Below are 21,802 nucleotides of genomic sequence, written 5' to 3'. Positions count from 1 at the left end.
ATTGGATAAGTCACTTTTGGAATATTGCGTGCAATACTTGTCTCCTTCCTATCGGAAGGATGTTGTGTAAATTTAAAGGTTTCAGAAAAGATTTACAAGGATGTTGCCAGGATTGGAAGATTTGAGCTACAGCAAGAGGTTAAATGGGCTGGGGTATTTGAGGCTGATGGGTGACCATACAGAGATTTATAAAATCATGAGAGGCATGGATAGGTTTAACAAAGAAGGGCTTTTCCCTGAGGTAGTGGAGTCCACAACTGAACAGCCTAGCTTCAGGGTGAGAGGAGAAAGATACAAAAGGCAGAGGGTGATGCATGTATGGAATGAACTGCCAGAGGAAGTGGTGGAGACTAGTACAATTATTGCATTTAAAAGGCATCTGGATGGGTATACGAACAGGAAGGGTTGAGGGGGTTTTGGGCCAAGTGTTGGCAAATAAGATGATATTATGTTAGGATATGTGGGTGGCGTGTACGAGTTGGACACCGAAGGCCCTGTTTCTGTGCTGTACATCTCTATGACTGTAAATGTTTTCCACTGTCCATTACCAGTCACACACTTCCCTGTTTCCCCTGTTTACCTTGGCCAGTTCCCCTCTCAAATACATATCAATGGCTTTGGTTGTGATTGTAGGATGTGCTTTATGGTCACTTTAAAGTTCTTCATCTCTTTGAATTCCACTATACCACAATTTCCCAGACGATATCTCAGTGTGACATTACTTCTTCACTCAGCTTCATCACCCAATGATCGATCTGAGACAGTCACATCCCTGGCCATTTACTCAATGTGTTGTTCAAAGAAACACTGACACAACCATTCGGAGAGGAGTTCGGAGAATATCATTTTAGACAAAGATGGAAGTCTCCCAAAATTATCACAGTGCCTTTGCATTACACAAGAATTCATTGGAATGTGTAACAGTGTTGAGCAATGAAATATTGTTAGGCAGCCTAAAAATTGTTCTCTCCTGCTTGTGTTTTTGACGTGCATTCCTCATAATCTGCATTCACACTGATTCAGCTGCATCATCTGAGACCAAATGCTTTCTCTGTAATGCCTTTGTTACCCATTACTGTCAGGGCTACCCATCCTGCACTCCCTGACACCCCTCAAGGATGTGTACAATAGAATATTTATGTTCCACCTTTTGTTTCTCCTGTAACCACATTTTTCTGGTGACCGAATATTATTTAATCTGTGTCACAAGTCTATTATCTTAATGCAGATGCTTCGTCTATTCCAAAGAAAGAATATTGAAACTAACTTTTTCCCAGAATTGCCTGTCACAGCCTAATTCACTGATGTAAAGTTATAGTTAAACTCTGTCCCATCCTGTTCCTTTCTGCTTGTCTTCAGCCACATTCCCATGCTGTTCCGATGCTTCACTTTTTCTCTTTGGATTTGGAAAGCTCCTTTCACCTGAACTTTTATCCACATTCTCTCTGTCAGTTTAAAGCCCTGTCCATAAACCAACTGACACGATTGGCCAGGACACTGCTCCCAGCATGGTTGTTTTCAATTCACTCGTGAGATGTTGCTGTCTCTTTCTGGCCAGCATTTCATGTCCACCTCCAAGCTGCACTTGAGCTGAGTTGCTTGCCAGGTCATTTCAGGGGGCAGTGGAGAATCAACCGCGTTGCTCTGCGACTGGAGTCACATGTAGGCCAGACCTGCTGTCGATAACCGATTTCCTTCCTTAAAGGCTATTAAGCAGTTAGATGGGTTTAGCTGACACCGGCATTAAATTCTGGATGAACAGTCTGGTGAGAATAACCTGAGGTCATCAGCTGTTCCACTCGTAGTTCACCCGTCACTGAGTACTGATCCCCGTGCACCATGAATCGAAACCCTTTCATCATGACCGTTGTTTGATCCTGACACTTTCCTGCACTCTGGTGATAGCACTCATTATCTCTCCATGTGGTATCCCTCACTGTGTGGGTCTAATTGCTGCCTTTGTCAGCTTCTCTCACTCTTGCAGCTGGTCTGAGATCCTGAGCCAAAATAATCCTCTGATCAACAATAGCACAGACCAGGGACAGAGACTAGGATTTTTGTGATCTCTGCTGGACTCAGTTCTACTCTACATGAGCTGAAAATGTGTTGCTGGAAAAGCGCAGCGAGTCAGGTAGCATCCAGAGAACAGGAGAATCGACGTTTCGGGCATAAGCCCTTCTTCAGGAATCTCCTGTTCCCTGGATGCTGCCTGACCTGCTGTGCTTTTCCAGCAACACATTTTCAGCTCTGATCTCCAGCATCTGCAGTTCTCACTTTCTCCTACTCTATATGAGCCATCCTCACTGCATCAGTCTAATTTTCCATTCTGTCTATTTCTCTCTCATGCAGGTAATCAGGAGGTTGCTAAATCCTGTCTCTTTCATCACCTCGTTGAAGATGCTTGGTTAGCCAGAGAGAGATGGAGAGCGAGGTCTGGAGCCTTCAGTAAATCCTGCAGCCGGTAAGATCACTCACAGTAAACAGCACATGGAGGAGTTTGTGGCTTTCTGTATTCAGACACGGAAGACAAGACATAGATACAGAGCTGGGCAATGAACAGCAACATTCTAGGCTTCATTCCCACCATCGAGTAACGGTCCTGCTTTCACCTTTGCTGTACTGGTCCTCACTGAGACAGCACAGAAGTCCCAAGCATCAATCCTGGCCCATATTGTAGTAGTGATCTCTGTAATATCCTCCAGTCCCGATAATCCTTCCTCTGTTTGGAAGCTTCTCTCGTCCACACAATGCCCTCTGTTTCTGTCAGGTTCTCCAATCCCTAGCACCCTAATCCCAAAACTTCGCCAGTGGATACTAAATTCCTTCATCCCTGTAAACCCCACAGTCTTGTCTGTCCCTGTGAGCCCCTCCTAACAACACCACTCTCTATGTCAATGCATTTGCCTTAAACCTCTCCATCTGTCCCTATCTGGGTAAACTTCTCCAGCTCCTACAACCCTTCCTTTCTGTGAAAAAATCAGAACTTCCTTATCGTTCTCCAAACCTTCAGTCTTAATCTATATAAACTTCACCCTGTCCCCATCAACCCGCCTGACCACAGGAACCTCTTCCAATTTGTGCAACCCTCCCCATCTGTGTAACTGTCTCCATACCAGTAACCTGGCATTCTCCATTGCCTTCCTATCTATGTAGTCTTCCTGAACCTGGAAGCTTTCTTATATCTGTGAACGTGTTCAGTCGCTACAACCTTCCATATCTCTGTTAGTACACACAATAATCTTCTCCCTGAAACACCCCCTGTTTGTGCCTCTCAGTCTGCCTGCCTCTCCTTTTATCCATCCCTATCCCTATCTCCAGAAGCTAATCCAGCTCCCTCTAGCTCTATAAATTACTCCAATTACCCAAACCCCTTTGACCTTCTGACATTCTTGACAACCATCTGTTCTGTTTAACGCTAATATCCTCGAGCTACTGTAAGCCTCCATATCTCCTGTAATCTGTACCATTATTTTCAACCCCCACCCCCACACCCCCCCCACCCCCCCTCCCCCCCACTGCTGAGGAATGACTCCCTGCATTCGACATAAGGGAGATGGAATGACAGTGAACAGATATGATGGAACCATCATTCCGGAGATGTAGCTGCAGAATGACCATCGCTGGGAAGGGAATATTGAAGGATTGTTGGGATCGAGGCAGGCTAGGCAAAAAGGCAACAAGGTGTGAAGAAAGGATGAGGTTAGTGCAGTAATGAAATTGCCACGTGGAACTGAAGTCAAAATTTGGAGGCGATTTGGATGGAGCTGGGAATGAACAAACAGCAGCAATCATTGGGCGGAATTCTTTTATAGGGACCAACCAGTGATAGGAATGCAAATATGGCTACAGTCAGGACACTGAATATACTTGCAGCAAGGGCAGTACAGTATCTGTGTGTGACAGTGGTCTCCATCCGCGCGAAATAACTAATGAGTATCAGTGCTAGGATCCTGGATTGTATACTAGATGGTTTTCAATAACATCATTGAACAGACAGAGATTGGAGGGATATGGACCATGTGGGGGCAGATGGCATGTGTTGAGAATATCATCATGGTCGACACAGCCATGGTGGGCCGAAGGGCCTATTGCTGTGCTGTACTTTCTAATTTCCTACTTTCCAGCATCTACCTGATCAAAGCTCTTCTGAATCTTGAATCTTACATTCACTTTTTCTCTCATGTTTTCTAAACTTCAATGGGTTCAACCTCAACCTACTCCATCCCTTATTGGGAAATTCATCCATTCCCAGGACCAACCAAGGGACCCTTCTCTGACCTGCCTCCAATGTAAGCATATCTTTTCTTCGGGCACTCACACTGTTCATAGTATTCTGGGTGTGGTCTGACTTATATCTCGTATAGTTTTAGCAAGACCTTCCTATTTTTAGGCTCCATTCCCTTTGTAATAAGTCGCAGCATTTGATTTGTCTTCTCTATTACCTGATGACTCTGTAAGCTACCTTTTTCAGATTGATAAACAAGAACTCCCTCAACCCTTTCTGCTGCCTGTCTGAAACCAAATAGTGTTAGCCTGACAGTAAGTCAGGAGCATGCTGAAAGGAGTGAGAAAGGACCTATCAATAAAAAAATAACTGAAACCTTAGAAACACATTTTATAAAGGAGAATGTGTTTTTGAGCCTGTTGGATTTGTTGGTGTGAATGTGAATGGCAGAATAGCTAAGGGTGTGGGGATGTGGTGGTATGGGGGAAATGTACTATATGAATTTTCAGAAGCCTTGATGCACGTTTCAGTAAGGTCTAAAGAATAACTTGGAAGAGAATAGGGCCCCTTCAATATCAATAAGGTCGCCTATGTGTGGAACCTGAGGAGATGGGTGAGATCTTAAACAAAAAAAAAATCTTGTCTGAATTTACTATGTAGAAAGACATGGAGGATCGGGAGCTTGAGGCAATAAATAGTGATGTCTTGGAAAGAATCCTCAACAGAGAAGAGAAAGTGCTGGAATCTTAAAACAAATAAAGGTAGAGCAATCCTCAGTAGCTCATTAGGTTTATTCTAGAACACTGTGGGAAGCTAGGGAAGAGATTGCAGTGTCGCGAACAGAGATATTTATATTATCAACAGACACAGTGAGGTGCCGGAAGACTGGAGGGTGGTTAATGCTGTAAGGGCTGCAGTGAAAAGCCAGGAAATTACAGTCCAGTGAGCCCAGTGCTGGGTAAGTTGTTGGAGGAGGTTTTGAGAGAAAGGAGCTACATATATTTGGAAAGGCAAAGGCTGATTAGAGATAGTCAGCATGGCTTTGTGAGTGGGAAACCGTGTTTCACAAACCGAATTGACTCTTCGAAGAGGTGGCCAAGAGATAGATGAAGGCGGAGCAGTCAATATTGTCTACATGGACTTCAGCAAAGCTTTTGATTAGGTTCCAAGGGATGTACGATATCTCGTCCAGAGGAACAACGACGCTTCCATAAGGTTGAGGACACTAGGATCGTTAGATCTCTATAGGGTTACATGGGGGCGGCACGATGGCTCAGTGGTTAGCATGGCTGCCTTATAGCACCAGTGACCCGCTTTCAATTCCAGTCCCAGGCGATTGTCTGTGTGGAGTTTACACGTTCTCCCCATGTCTGCGTGGGGTTCCTCCAGGTGCCCCAGGTTCCACCCACCGTTCAGAGATGTGTAGATTAGGTGATTCAGCCATGCTATATTACCCAGTGTTCAGGGAAGTGCAGGATTGACACATTAGTCAGGGTAAATGGAGAGTAATAGGGTGGGGGAATGGTTTTCGGCGGGATGTTCTTCAGAAGGTCCATATGGAGTTGTTGGGCCAAATGGCCTGTTTCCACACTCTGGAGACTCTCTGAAGGTAGCCAGGAAAGAACTGAAAAATTGACTTAGGACAGCTAGAATGGGACATGCAAAAGCTTTTTTGGGAAAGATTAAGGAAAACCGTAAGGCATTCTCCACTTATGTGAGGAACAAGAGGATCGTCAGAGTGAGGGTAGGGCCGGTCAGGGATATTGGAGGGAACATGTGCCTGGAGTGACAGGGGTTAGGGAAGATCCTTAATGCATACTGTGCTTCAGTATTCACTACTGTGAGGCACCTTGTCATTTGTGAGGACAGCGTGAAAAGGACTGATATATATAAACAGGTGGATGCTAAGAAGGAGGATGTGCTAAGATTTGTGTAAAACATAAAGATAGATAAGTCTGTTGGACCAGACGGGATATGCCCAAAGTTACTACAGGAAACGATTGCTGCACCTTTGGTACCAGATGATTGGAGGGTAGCAAATGTTACTTCTTTGTTCAAGAAAGGGAATAGGGATAATCCTGGGAATTACAGACTTCACTTTCTTATGTCTGTGGTATTCAATTTATTGGAGAGGACTCTGAGAGACTGGATTTATGACTCTGTAGAAAACTATAGTTTGATTAGAGATAGTCAGCGTGGCTTTGTAAGGGACAGGTCTCTCCCTCACAAATCTTATTGAATCCTTTGTGGCTCATTCAGAAAGTACAGAGGCATGGGATACAGGAAACCTGTCTGGATACAGAATTCCTGGCTCATGGAAGACAGAGGATGGTGATAGATGAGAAGCATTCAGTATGGACCTCGGTGAACAGTGGTGTTCTGCAGGTATCAGTTGAAGGACCTCTGCTATTTGTGTTTTTTTATAAACGATTCGGATGTGGGTGTGGAAGAATGGGTTAGTAATTTTGTCAATGACATGGAGGTTGGTGGAGTGGTGGATAGTGTGGAGGTCTGTTGTAGGTTGCAGCAGGGTATTGACAGGATGCAGAGCTGGGCTGAGAATTGGCAGATGGAGCTCAATCTGGAAAAGTGTGAAATGATTCATTTTGGAAGGCCGAACTTGAATGCAGAGTACAGGGTTAAAGGCAGAATACTTGGCTGTGTTGTGGAACAGAGGGATCTTGGGTTCCACGTCCATCGATCCCTCAAAGTTGCCACCCAAGCTGATAGGGTTGTAATGAAGGAATATGTTGTGTTGGCTTTCAGTTGATGGGGGATTGAGTTTTATAGCAGTGAAGTTATTCTGCAACTCTATAGAGCCCGAGTTAGACCCCACTTGTGATGTTATGTTCAGTTCTCATCCCCTCATTACAGGAAGGCAGTGGAAGCTTAGCGAGGGTAAATTGGAGATTTACCAGGATGCTGCCTGTGCTGGAGCGCATGTGTTATGAAGAAAGGTTGAGGGAGGTTCGGCTTTTCTCATTGGAGTGAAGAAGGGTGAGGGGCGAGTTGGTAGAGGTGAACAAGATGATGTGAGGCACAGAGAGAGTGAATAGTAGAGACTTCTTTATATCATGGCATACATGGTGGATGGTTAAGGAGAGATTTCAGATGCAGGTTATTTACACAAAGTTTGTGTGGGGGGTGTGGAATGCACGGCCAGCGGTGGTAGGAGAGTCAGATACATTAGGGACATTTAATACACTCATGGATAATACATTTAATACACACATGGTGGCAGTAAAACGAAGGGTATGTAGGTTCGTTTGATCTTACAGTCGGATAAAAGGTTGGCGTGGCATCATGGCCGAAGGGCCGTGGGTTGAACTGTTCTGTGTTCTACGTTCTGTATGGTAAACTGGGTAATAAGCTCAGATCAGTGTAAAAGGATATGGCATTCAGGAGAAGCTAGTGAACTGGTTACACAGTTGCCTTGATGGTTGGAGACAGGGTGATGGGATACATGTTGTTTTTCTGACTGGAGGCATGGGACCAGGGGTGTAGTGGGTCCCCTGTTGTTTGTCATTTGGATAAATGGTTTGGATGGGAATATTGGTTTCATGGTAAGTAAGGTTTTTGGATGATACTGACATTGGTGGTAAAGTGGACAGTGAAGAAGGTTATCTGTGATACATCAGGATGAACAGTCCTGCTGGGATAGTGGGCTGAAGAATAGCAGATGGAGTTTAATTAGATAAAGGTGAAGTGCTTCATTTTGATGAGACAAACCAGGTGGGACTTGGACAGTAAATGTTTGGGCCCTGGGTCGTGTTGTCAATCAGTGACCCAGGGATGCAGGTACACAGTTCATGTTGTCTGAACAAGACATTGGTGCGGCCACCATAAAAGCATTGTTGATCAGTTGGAAGAACTCATTAGGTTCACTTACCTCCTTTAGTGAAGGACGTCTGACATTCTAACCTGGTCTGGCCTCCACGTCAATCCAGACCCACAGCAATATAGCCGACTCTGATCTGCACTCTGGGCAATTAGCAGTGGGGGCAAAGAATACTGGTCCAATCAGTGACCCCCACATCCCATGCATGAATAAATAAAAATGCAGATGTCCCTCCCTACCTCTGAGCACACCTCCATCTGCAGCAATCCGTACTGGCTTTGTAACATCGTTCAGGCTCTGAACACTCTCTGTAACACTCTCACCACCTCCAGCACCTTCACCTCTCCCTGTTCATATCGTGTCATTAAGCCCTGACAATGATTCCCCTTCCCACTGCCTTTTTCATGCTAGCAGACCCTTCGCAATCCCTCTAATACTTACTGGTTAAACTCTCTCTCATTTCAGGATTTTAAGTACTTTGTAGTGATCTTCTAAGCCTCATAGTCTAATATGATCCATTTTGTCCTTAATGAGGGATGGGAGGGAATTTCTTGCTGAGGTTTTGATGTTTCAATGGAATGTCCTTTTGTTGAATATTTTACACTGTTCCTTCAAATGTTTTCCTCTGTTCATTTACAGACACATGTTTCAGTATGTTTCGCCTGTTTATCTTGGTCAGTTCTCCTCTCAAACTCATGTAATTGTCTGTTTTTGTTTCTAGTTGTAGCTTGTCCTTTCTGTGATTCACTTTAAAACTTTATGTTTATTTAAACTGCACTTTATCACAATTTCCCAGAGGATATCCCCAGGTCACAGTACTCATTCACTAAGTTTCATCACGCAACAGTCGGTCTGAGATAGTTATGTCCTTAACCAGTTGCACAATTGGTTATTTAAAGAAAAACTGAAAAAAATTCTACAATCTCTTCGAATATCACTCTTGTCAGTATGATTGTCAAAATGATATGAATATTGAAGTTTCACTAAATTATCACAATACCTTTATTAAAAGTTCCAATGAGTTCCTGTTTATTGCAGTGATGAGCAGTGAAATGCTGTTAGGTGACTAACTCTCTTCTGCTCCTTGTGTCCTTGGCAAGTAGTAGCCAGAATTTACCTTCAAACTGACTCTACTTCATGATCTGAGACCAAATGCTTTCTCTGTAATGCCTTTGTTATCCATTATTTTTAGTGTTGCCCATTTTGCCTGAGTTTCTGCAAGCTTGTGAAATATTGAGTATTTAATTTCCATCTTTTGTTCGCACTGTAACCACATATCTCTGGTGTTTAAATCTCTTTCACCTCTGTGTCACAAGTCCATCCACCTTATTGAAGTGACTTTGTCCATTAAAAAAAAACATAACTTACTCTTTCCCACAATTTCCTGTCACAAATCGATTCACTGATGTATAGTTTTAGTTAAACTCTGTCCCATCCTGTTCCTTTCTGCTTGTCTTCAGCCACATTCCCATGCTGTTCTGATGCATCACCTTTTCTCTTTGGATTTGGAAAGCTCCTTTCACCTGACTCCTGTCCCTGCATCTTCTCTGTCAGTTTAAAGCCCTGTCCATAAACCTATCGACATGATTGGGCAGGTGGGACCATCGGAATGAATTTTTAAAAAAAATCAAGTATGGGTTATGGGTGTCACTGGCTGACCAAACTTTCTTGCCCAGCCCTAGCTGCCCTTGAGCTGAGTAACTTGCTCGACCATTTCAAGGGTTATTGAGAGGGAAATGTTTGCTGTGGATATGTCATGCAGACCACGTGAGGATGGGCAGATGTCTTTCTTGAAAGGCAAAGTTTTTGGATTTATTGTACATCAGTAATGGATTGACAATTACTATTTTTAAAATAACTTATTTCAAATTCAACATTCCTCCCCCGAACATTAGCTGAGGTTTGGGATACATGCTCTAGCAATAACACCACTAGGCCATCACTTCGCCTGCTCACAGGCTATTCATCCCTGAACACTGATGCCAGTGCACCATGGAGACAAACATGTTTTTCTTTCATGATTGTTTGATCCTGATACCTTCCTGCACTCTGCTGATATCACTCAGTATCTCTCCAAGTGATATCCCTCACTGTGTGGGTCTAATTGCTGCCTCTGTCAGTGTCTCTCACTCTTACAGCTGCTCCAGATCCTGAGCCTACAGAATTCTCCACTCCAGAGAGACGCAACAGCACAGGCCAGGAATGGAGACTGGGATTTTCCAGATCTCTGTGGGAATTACTGCCAGTCTCCATGTGTAATCCTCACTACGTTAGTCTAATTTCCCATCCTGTCTATTTCTCTGTCTCCTGCAGGTAATCAGGAAGCTCCTGATTCAATAGAATTCCCAATGTCTCATCCATCACCACAATGAAGATGGTTGGTCAGCCAGAGAGACAAAGGGCAGGGAAATCTGGAGCCTTCAATAAATCCTGCAGTGAGGTAAGATCACTTACAGTGCACAGAGCACGGAGCTATGAGAGGGCTCCAAACATCGGATAACAAGACATGACACAATACAGTATTGGAGGGGGAGCAGAGTACAGACACGCCCCAGGTGAATCACCAGCCCTACTGTAAGTTTTGTTGCATTGAGACGGTATCGGGAGTGTCACAATTATCAAGCCAGGCCTGTGCTGTCTTAGCGAACATCAGTATAACAGAGGGGAAAGCAGGTTTCTCATGAGTGTGTGGGAATGCTGCCTGAGATCTTTCTGCTCTGTGTTCCCCAACTGTATATATACCATGTCTCGTGGACCAGTGCCTTCAATAATTTTTAACTCCTATAACAGTTCCTGTCCCTGTAACCTCCTCCCGTCCCGATAGTCCCTCTACATATTTGAAATATACTGCATTCCAGACTACCATCTCTATCTCTGTAACTTGCTTCAATGCCTACAACATGCCTTATCTCAGTAGTCTCCCCCTCCAATAACTGGAGAAAGAGCCATACAGAACAGAAACGGTTCCTTCCATCCAACTAGTCCACGCTGAGCACGGTTCTTGATCGAGTTGCATTTGCCTGCATTTGGTCCTGATCCCGTCAAACCTTCTCCTCTCCATGTACCTGCCCAAATGTCTTTTCCATGATGCAATTGTACTTTTCTCTACCACTTCAGCGGCAGCTCATTCAATATGTGCACCATTCTCTGTGTGGAAATTTGCTCCTCTGGTCGCTTTTATGTATTTCCTCTCCCACCTCATATTTTTGCTCTCTAGTTATGGATTCCCCTACCCTGCTGTAGAGACCTTCACTATTCACCCTACGTATACCCCTCATGTTTTTATAAACATTTATAAGGTCACCCCTAAGCCACCTACACCCAATGGAAATATGCAGGATAATGATACAAATATCTCTGCCACGGTCCCCACTGCGACTTTGCCGCAATGTTCTGGAATACACTTGTTCAGGACCTTGGGCTTTCTCTACCTTTGTTTGCTAAGACCCCCAGCACCACCTCTTCTGTAATGGGGACTCTTTTCAAGACATCACTATTTATTTCCTTTTGTTTCCTAGTCTTTGTCCACGGTACGTTCTGACATGAAATATTGATTTCGGGTCGTGCCCATCTCCTGTGGTTCCAGGCATGGATGGCCTTATTGATCTTTGAGGAGCCCTATTGTCTCTCTCGTAGCTTTTTTGTACTTGTATTCTGTAGAATCTCTTTGGGTTCGCCTTAACCTTATCTGCCAAATCTATCTCATTCCACCCATGTTGCTTTCCAGCTTATCCAGCCTCTCTGTTTCTGTCAAACGCTCCAGTATCAGTAATATCTTCGTCAATCTTTGCTCCATTTACAGTTTCAGAATATGCTTCCTAAAGCAGGAGGATCACAATTCTACACAGTACCCCAACTAGTGTCCCAGCAATGTCTGAAACAGCCGTATCATGATGTACTCAATGCTGTGACCCATGAGGGCCAGTGTGCCAAATGTTGCTTTCCCCATCCTGTCCACCTGTGACACCACTTCCAAGGAACAATGTAACTGCATTCCTTGGTCTCTCTCCGTTCGACAACACTGTCCAGAGCTCTGCCATTAATTGTGTTAGTCGTCCCTGGTTTATCTTAACAACATCCAACACCTGAATTCTGCTCCATCTTTCATTTCTTGACCCACTGGCTCAGTTGGTTAAGAGCACCTTTGATAATTGCATTCACTGCCCACTATAACACTTATTTTACTATCCACAAACTTACTAACAATAATTTATATATTCTTGTTTATGTCAATAATGCACATGCATGACCCCAGCACCAATGCTTATGGTACACCACTGGTCAGAGGCCCCCAGTCTGCACAACAACCCTCTCTCAGCATCCTCTGTCTCCTACTGTCAAGCCCATTTTGTGTCCATTTGTCTTGCTCTCCCTGATCCCATGTGATCTAACCTTACGAACCAGTGCACCACGCTAAACCCTGTCTAAGGCCTTGCTGAAGTCAGGATAGACAACGTCTATTGCTCTGCCTTCATCCATCTTCTTGGTCACCTCGTCAACAAACTCTATCAAATTTGAGAGACATGACTTTGTATGCACAAAGCTGTGCTGACTCTCCCTAATCAAGTGTTGCCTTTCCACATGCATGCAAGTCCTGTCCTGCAGAATTGCTTCCAACAACATTTGCACCACTGACATCAAGCTAATTGGTGTTTATGTCCCTGGCTTTCCGTCGCAGCCTTTCCTAAATGCTGGCACAACATTAGGCAACCTCCAGGCTCCCAGCTCACCACCCGTGGCTGTCAGTGATAGAAATATCATTGTAAGTTTCTTCCCTAACTTACCCCAATGTCCTGGGATATACTTGATTGGTTCCCAGGCAGTTGTCTAATTTTCATGTGTTTGAAAACCTTCAGCACCTCCTGTTCTCCAATGTGGACTCGTTTGAAAATATCACAGTTTATTTCCCTGCTTCCCCACTGTGTTTTCCACAGTAAGTTCTGACGTGAAGTGTTTGTTTTAGATCTCACCCATTTCCTGTGGGTTCACACATAGATGACTTTAAGGGGTCACATTCTGTCCCAAGTTAATCTTCTATTGTTAATATACTTTTAGAATCTCTCTGGATTTTCCTGAACCTTCTATGCCAAAGCTCTGTCAGTTCCCCTTTAGGCCCTCATGGTTTCCCTCTTAAGAGTATTACCACACCCACAATGTTCTTCAAGGGATTGACTTAATCCAGCTGGCTATAGAGGACATGTGCCCCCTTTTGCTTTGACCAGAGCCTCAATATCCCCAGTCATCCAGTGTATCCCACTTGTGTCGGCATTGTTCTTCACGCTAACAGGAATATGCTGGCCCTGAAATATTAATTTATCTCTCTTTTGAAAGTGTCCCACTTGCCCGACATTCCTTTACTTGCAAATAGCCTCCACGAATCAATTTTTGGACAGTCTTGCCTAATACCTTCTGGACTGGGGCAAGGCCCGTTTTGATCTTTAACTTGTGGACGAGGCCTGCCCTTTTCCATCGCTATTTTCAAACTAATAGAATTGTAGTGACTTTGCAGAAGTCCTGCCCCACAAACTCTTCAGCCCCTTTCTCTCCCTTGTTTCCCGAAGGGAGGTCAGGTTTTATCCTTTTCTCCAGTCGGGCCAGTTACATCCTGATTGAGTCAGTTTTCTTGAACACACTGAACAAATCCCTCCCATCCAAGCTGTGAACACACTGACAGTCCCCCAGTCTAGGTTTGGAAAGTTAAAATCCCCTACCATTACAACCCTATCCTTCTTACAGATATCTGAGATTTCCGACATATTTGCTGCTCAATTTGGCGCTGATTACTGTGGGCTTGTAGTACAGTCATATCAAACTAATTATTCATTCTTATTTCTCAGTTCCACAACAGCTTTACTGGGCGATCCCCAGGAATATCCTCTCTCAGTGCTGCAGTGATGTTGTCACTGATCAAAAACTCCACTCCCCCTCCTCCCTTGCCTCCCTTTCTATCCTTCCTGTTGAATCTGTCCTCTGGAACAATGAACTGCGAGTCCTGTCCCTCCCTCAGCTGTGTTTCTGTAATTCCTGTGATTTCCCAGTCCCATCCTTGCATCCATGCCGTGCGTTCATCTGCCTTACCTGTCAGGCATTTTACATCAAAGTAAATGCAATTTAATTCATCAGTTTTCCCTCATTGCCTGCTGTGTTCTAGCCTGGTTATCAATTGAAATTACTCTATTGAAATTCTGTCCCAGCCTCAACCTTCAGACTGTAGCCTGAGACCATCCCCCTCACTGTGGACAACACCCTCACCTTTCATGTCATCTGCAAACCTAATAATGATACCTTCTGTTTTCATATCCGAATGATTAATGCCCCTAAGGAACAGCAATGGTTCCTGCCCAGGTCTCTGTGGTACACCCGCTGGGCAAAGGCTTTCAGTCACAAAACCAACCCTCCAGCAATTATGGGTCCAATTTGCCAACTTGCCTTGGATCCCATGGGCTCTTCCCTTTTGGACCAGCCTTCCTTGTGGGATCTTGTCAAAGGCCTTAAAGAACTCCCTGGAACCCACAACATCTGCACTGCCCTCATCAGTATTTTCAGACACCATTTCAAAAAACTGAACTGATTTCACCAGACAAGATCATCCTGTATCAAATCCGTGCTGACTAACCCTAATCAATCCGTGCCTTTCCAGTTATGAATTCAAACTGTCCCTCAGAATTGTTCCCAATAATATCCCTCCCCCTGCTATCAGACTATCTGCTCTGTAATTACCTGGCCTGTCCCTGCTGATCTTGAATAAAGGAACCACATTAGTGATCCTCCAGTCATTCGGCACTTCACCTGTGGCCAGCAAAGCATTAAATATATCCGCCAGAGCCCCAGCAATCTCCTTCCTTACCTCCTATAGCAGCCTGGGGTACATTTCATTGGGCTCTGTGGATTTCTCCACCTATTTATGCCTGTGAAAACATTTAATACCCCCTCCTTATTGATCTTACCATGTTCTAGAACCTCACCATCACGACTGAAATCCCCAGCTACAATGCCTTTCTCCTGTGTGAATACAGATGGGAAGTATTCATTGAAGACCTCACCTACTTCCTCTGGCTCCATGCACAGATTGTCCCTTTAGTTTCTAACAGGCCTCACCCTTTCGCTGGGAAGCCTGTTATGCTAACAATGGTGATCAAACATCTTGTGGTTTTTCCTCAGTTGTATCTGCCAAATGTACTTCATGACCATTGTTTGTCCCTCATTTTCTACAACTCGCTTGCCCTCTCTATACTTGTGAATGGCTTCAACTGATTTTATTGAACTGGATCTTCTTTATCAAACTCACGATATCACTTGATCAGTATTCGCTGGAGTTGCTGCCTTCACTAGTCACTCTTCAAGGAACCCACTGGCCCAGAGTTTTCACAGCATCACTTTTAAATATTCCCACTTTCCTAATATTGACCCAACAGCGGGTAGTTCCTCCCTGCTCTGTTTGTCATATCCTGTCTAATGATTGCAATACTGATAAGAGACTCAGTTGTGAGGGGGACAGACAGGAGACTGTGTGGCTGCAGAAGAGACCCCCGATGGTGTGCTGCCTCCAGGGTGCCAGGGTCAAGGATGTCTCTGAGCGGTTACTGAACATTCTTAAGGGGAGGGTGAACATCCAGAGGTCATTGTCCACATCGGCCCACGTGACAGAGGTAGACAAAGGGATAGGCCCCTGTGAAATAAGTACAGGGAATTAGATAAGAAGTAAAAAAAAACAGGATATTGAGGTTAATGATCTCCAGATTACTCCCAGTGCCACGTGCCAGTGAGGATAGAATTAGAAAGATTGGCCAATGGATGTGTGGCTGAGGCGCTGGTATAGGGGGTAGGGTTTTCAGTTCTTAAATCATTGAGATCTCTTCTGGGTGGAGGTGACATGTACCAGGGGGGATGGTTTGCACTGGAAGCAGAGAGGCACCAGTATCACTGGGAGGAGATTTGCTAGTGTTACCCGGCAGAATTTAAACTAGTTTGGCAGGGAGTAGAGACTCTGAATAAGACAGGGGCCATCAACTCGTCAGGGGAAAATACATGAGCCACCGAAAGCAAGTTTCCTATCCAGGATATCTGGGCACAGTACAGGGAGGGAAAAGACTTCTGGTTTAAAAGGCATTAATTTCAACGCACGAGGTCTGACTGGTAAGGCAGACAAGTTCAGACCATGGATTAGCTCTGGGGACTGGGATATTATAGCCATAACAGAAACATGGCTGAGAGAAGCGCAAGACTGACAGCACAATGTTCTAAGATACAGAAGCTACATGCGTGACAGAAGGACAAGTAATTGAGGAGGGTAAGTTGTCCCTTTGATTAGGGAGGGCAGAAAAACAGTGCTGAGAGACAATATTGTTAAGTGGTCATCAAATGAGGCCATATTTTTAAAAAGTTAGAAACAAAAAGGGGGTGGTCAGTCTGCTGGGATGGTGTTCTAGTCCCCCAAATAGCCAGCGGGCACGAGAGGAGAAAATGCGCAGTGAGATTTCAGGTACCTATAAAAATAATAGAGTAGTATTGGATAGAGATTTTAACTTCCCATGGATTTACTGGGTCACCCAGAGTGTAAAAGGACCATACGGGGTGGCATTTGTCAAATGTGTCTAAGAATGTTTCCTAAATCAAGATGTACAGGGCTTTATGCTACTCAGGTGGATGCAACACTGGACCTCCCCTCAGAAACCGAGGTCAGCCAAGTGACTGAAGTGTCAGTCAGAGAGCACTTTGGGTCCAGTGACCACAACTGTCTTATTTTTAACATAGTTGTGGAAAAAGATCAGACAGGTCCACAGTTTAAGGTCTTAAACTGGAACAGAGCCACCATTGGGGCCATTCAGCAGGATCGAGCAGAGGTTGATTGGGTGAAGGTAAAAATCACACAAAACCAGGTTAACATCCAGCTGTTTACACAGTCACCTCGATTATCTGAACGAGATGGGCGGGCAATAGTACATTCAGATAATTGGTTATTCGATTAATCGATTCCATGCCTTTCCTCTGGGGCTCGGAGTTTTGGTAATGTCTAGTCCCCGTTGAGATGACTAGGCAGCAGCAAACCATGCGCGAGCCCTCATGCCCCGCCAACCCCCGAAAACACCCCGCTGCTCGGCCCCAAACCCTTCCAACACCGCCCCCACTCACACTTCAATATCGCCTCCCACCCATTCTCAAACCCTTCCAACACCAACCTATGCCATCCCCCGCCACAAAGTCCTGCCCACCGCCACCCTCCACTTGCCACCCGCCCCCAACCCATCCAACATCACCCTCTCCCTGCCTCCAACAGTTCACCCCGCCCGCCCCCAAACCCATCCAACACCGACCCACGCCACCCCCGCCTCCAAAACGTCCAACGCCACCCTCCACTTGCCACCCATCCCACCCCTAAACCCATCCATCATCACCCTAGGCCCGCCTCCAACAGAGCACCCCTCCCATCCCCAAATCCATCCAACATCACCCTCTGCCCACCTCCAACAGAGCACCCTGCCTGCCCCTAAACCTATCCAACACTGACCCGCGACACCCCCCGTCTCCAAAACCGTGCAGCGCCACCCTCCACTTGCCACCCACCCTACCCCCAAACCCATCCAACATCACCCTCCACCCGGCTCCAACAGAGCACCTCGCCTGCCCCCAGACCCATCCAACATCACCCTCCGCCCGCCTCTAACAGATCACCCCGCCTACCCCCAAACCCATCCAATATCACCCTCCGCCCGCGTCCAACAGAGCACCCCACCCGCCCCCAAACCCTCCCTGTGAAACCACCTCCAATCCCCACACCCATCCCAATCTGGGTCATCTGTTTCAGATCAGGACATTGGTGTTTCTGTTACCTCTGGCACTCCGAGCAAATCTTCCTAATTGTGTCTATTCGTTCAGTTCTCATCCTCTTCAGCCTCCTGAAACTTCTTCCTGCAACTATAACCATCCCTATTTAGAACACAGCACAGTTTCTCTTGTAAACACATCTTTCTGGTGACCAAATCTTATTTTTCCCTGTGTTACAAGTTATTGCTGATACTTTGACAATTCCAAAAAAAACTGTAATTGACTTTTTCCCAGAAATTGCTGTCACAGCCTAATTCAGTGGTGTACAGTTTTAGTTAAACTCTGTCCCTTTCCCGTTCCCTTCTGCTTGTATTGTCACGTTCTTACGCTGTTCTGATGTGTCACCTTTTTTCTTTGGATTTGGAAAGCTCCTTTCACCTGAACCCTGTCCCTGCATCCTCTCTGTCAGTTTAAAGCCCTGTCCATAAACCTACCGACACGATTGGCCAGGACACTGCTCCCTGCAGTGTTGTTTTTATTTCACTCGTGGGATGTTGCTGTCTCTGGCTTGCCAGCATTTCATGCCCACCCCCGAGCTGCCCTTGAGCTGAGTGGCTTGATAGATCATTCCAGTGGGCAGTTGAGCGTCAACATCCTTGCTCTGGGTCTGGATTCATATGTAGGCCAGACCTGCAGCACATAACAGATTTTCTTACTTCAAGGGTATTCAGTAGTCAGATGGGTATCCCTGCTACCGGCATTAAATTCTGGATGAAGAGTCGAGTGAGAGTAACACGAGGCCATTGCCTGGCCCACTGATAGCTCCCTCAGCCCTGAGTACTGATCCCAGTGCACCTTCTTCCTAACCGTGGTTTGATCCTGATACCTTCCTGCACTCTGGTGATATCACGCAGTCTCTCTCCATGTGATATCTGTCACTGTGAGGGTCTAATTGCTGCCGGTGACCGCACCTTTTGCAGCTACTCCAGATCCTGAGGCAACATAATTCTCCACTCCAGAGAGACGGGCAGCATAAGCCAGGGATGGAGACTGGAATATTCCAGATCTCTGCGGGATTCAGTGCCATTCTCCATGTGTAATCCTGACTGCATCAGTCTAATTTCCCATTCTGTTCATTTCTCTGTCTCCTGTAGGTACTCAGGATGCTCCCGACTCAGCAGAACTCCACATTCCTGTTTCCTTCATCACCACATTGAAGACAGTCGGTCAGCCAGAGAGATGGAGAGTGAGATCTGGAGCCTTAAGTAAATCCTGCAGTGAGGTAAGATCACTCACAGTGAACAGAGCAGAGTGTATTTAAGGGATCTAACTTTGGTCCAGAAGACATGACACAGATACAGTGTTGAAGCACGAACACAGAGCATGATGGTCCCAGGCGCAATCCCCACCGTCTTGTTAATTTTCATCTCTGCTGTACTGAGCCTTCCTCTGACAATACAGTAAGTTGACAGTTATCAATCCAGGCCTGTGCTGTCTTAGTGAGGATCAGTACAACAGAGGGGAAAGTAGGCCTTCCTCAATGAGATGGTATTGAAACCTGGGATCTTTCTGTTCTATATTCCCTCTCTCACACTGTCTCTTGTCGTGTGATGCAGTTATGCAGCATGGAAACATGCCTTTTGGTCCAAATTGTTGTCTTGAATGCTTGTTATTCCCAGAAATATTATTATTTCTGCAACCTCCACCCCTCCCATATTCCTGCTGTATATTTGAAACCTACTCCAATGCTGATGACTCTCCCCATATGTAAATTGCTCCAGTGTCGATAACGTGCGCAATCTCACTAATCTCAGTACAATAATCCCGATTTCTGTAATCTTGCGCAATATTTACAGTGCCCCTCTCACTGTAAAATCCTCCAGCCTGGACCAAAGTACCCACCTGTGTACCTTTCTCAAGCCCCAGGAGAACATGATATCACTGTAACCTTCTGCAGGCCCTATAACACTCCTGCCTCCTGGCTATAGCACCACACGACCTCAGTAACCTTCTCCCATCCCTACCGACCTCCTTATCTGTATTAACACCTCCAGACCCTTTTCAAGCCGCAACAGCACTCCACATCTCTATTTGCTCCTCCAAACCCGACAGCCCTCCCAGCACCTCAAACAATATCTCTTCATGTAATTCTACAATTTGGGGGATCACGGTGGCTCAGTGGTGAGAAATGGTGCCTCACAGCGCCAGGGATCCCAGGTTCGATTCCAGCGTTGGGTGACTGTCTGTGTGGAGTTTGCACATTCTCCCTGTGTCTGCGTGGGTGTGCTCCGGTTTCCTCCCACAGTCCAAAGATGTTCAGGTCAGGTGGATTGGTCATTCTAAATTGCCGGTAGTGTTAGGTGCATTGTCAGCGAGAAGTGGGTCTGGGTGGGTTACCCTTTGGAGGGTCGGTGTGGCCTTGATGGGCCAAAGTACCTGTTCCCATGCTGTAAGGAATCTAATCTATACTCTCCCTCTGCATTCTATTTTACTGTCCCTAAATATATCCCTCTATCCATAAACAGCCCCAAACCCTTCAAACCTCCAAGTCTCTGTGAACTCCCACAGCTCCAACATCTCTCCTTAACTGTGTAACCTTTTCCATTCCTGAAACACTCTGAAAATGTGGGCATCCTACAATCCTCCCTATCTGCGTAATCCTCTCAGGTCCCTGCAACACCCCCGATCTGTGGAAACAACTCCAATACTTGTGACTCTCCCGATCAGTTTCTATAAGACTTACCATCTATGTAACATTCTCCCGCCGCTATCACCCACCCTGTCAATGTAAGCTCCTCTAGTCTCTCCATCAATCTAATCATCTCCATAACCTTCTCCAGCTCTTACACCCCTATCTGTGTTAGTGTCCCCAGGCTCTATTGCTGTTCCTGTCTCTGTAAGCTCTGACAGATTATCCAGCTTTCCGGTCCATATAATTTCCAGAACCTCAGCATCTGACATCAGCAAATGACTTCATTAACTACAGCCTTCCATATCTCTGTTCGTTCCTCAATTCCATATAACTTCATAATCTCTGTAAATAGCAACATTCCATAAAATACTCCCTGTCCGTGTAAACTACCCCAATCCTACACTGAGAAGCCTCACTGTCCTTTTGATCACTTGTAGTCCCTTCAGATCTCCCTGTATCTTCCCTGACTCCATTGAATACAGCTCATCTCATGTTATAACTCCTCTAACTCATATGTTACTCCCCATCTCTGTGATATTCTTCAGTTACTGCAATTCTAATTCTTTATCTCCAGAGCTTCCAATCCCCCTGATCTATGTAAGGTTATTGCAGCATGTTTAACACCTGTAGCAGCCTCCAACTCCTCAATGCATCCAGTCGCTGTAAACTCCTCAAATACTACAGCTCACTGTCTTTGTAATATCTTCCAGTAACTGCAACCCTGTCGATTTCTGTATCCTCCTCCAGAACAGCACTCCACATCTCTGTGTAACTGATGGGAATGCTGCAAACCTGCCTTCACCGTCCTCTCTAGCTCTCTGAACTACTGCAGCCCGAGAACCCTCAGCATCTCTGGCTCCTCCAATCCCTACACTTCTCCCTGGCTGTGTGAACTGAACAAACTCCTTCAACCCTCCCGATCTCACTCCTGCAGCTCCAACTATTGTCCATGTCAGTGTAATTCCCAGCACCAACAATCCTCCCAGTCTCTATAAACTCCTGTAGCTCCAACTACCACCAATATCTCTGTAATCTCCAGACCTGACAACCCCCCGCTCTCTGTATCTCCTGTAGCTCCAATGACCACCCCATCTATGTAATCTCTAATCCCTATATTCCTCCTGATCTCTGTAACTCCTTCAGAACTGATAACCCTGTAACACTCCTTGACGTCTTTCAGCCCGCCAACCACCTGATCTCGAACCACCAACAGTGATCTCAAACCACCCGAACTCTGTAACATCCTCCAGTCTCTCCAACCCAGCTTTTCTCTGTTAGCTTC

General features: G+C 45.5%; 1 long non-coding RNA gene across 1 annotated transcript in view; it reads left to right on the top strand.

The window, feature by feature from the left end:
• The window catches only part of LOC148135644 (uncharacterized), a 74,741-nt gene that overhangs the window by 35,668 nt on the left and 17,271 nt on the right, over positions 1 to 21,802 (top strand). Inside the window, exons 4-6 of the long non-coding RNA XR_015755054.1 lie at positions 2,350 to 2,461; positions 10,377 to 10,503; positions 18,983 to 19,110. This is a non-coding gene — a long non-coding RNA (uncharacterized LOC148135644). The remainder of the gene's footprint in view (positions 1 to 2,349; positions 2,462 to 10,376; positions 10,504 to 18,982; positions 19,111 to 21,802) is intronic.

This window comes from Chiloscyllium plagiosum, unplaced genomic scaffold (genome assembly GCF_037043375.1).
Source record: "Chiloscyllium plagiosum isolate Xiang-an unplaced genomic scaffold, Cpla_swu_hap1 HiC_scaffold_49, whole genome shotgun sequence".
Classification (NCBI taxonomy): Eukaryota; Metazoa; Chordata; class Chondrichthyes; order Orectolobiformes; family Hemiscylliidae; genus Chiloscyllium; species Chiloscyllium plagiosum.
Note: the sequence above shows the minus strand (reverse complement) of the source record. Positions and strands in the feature narration are given on the sequence as shown.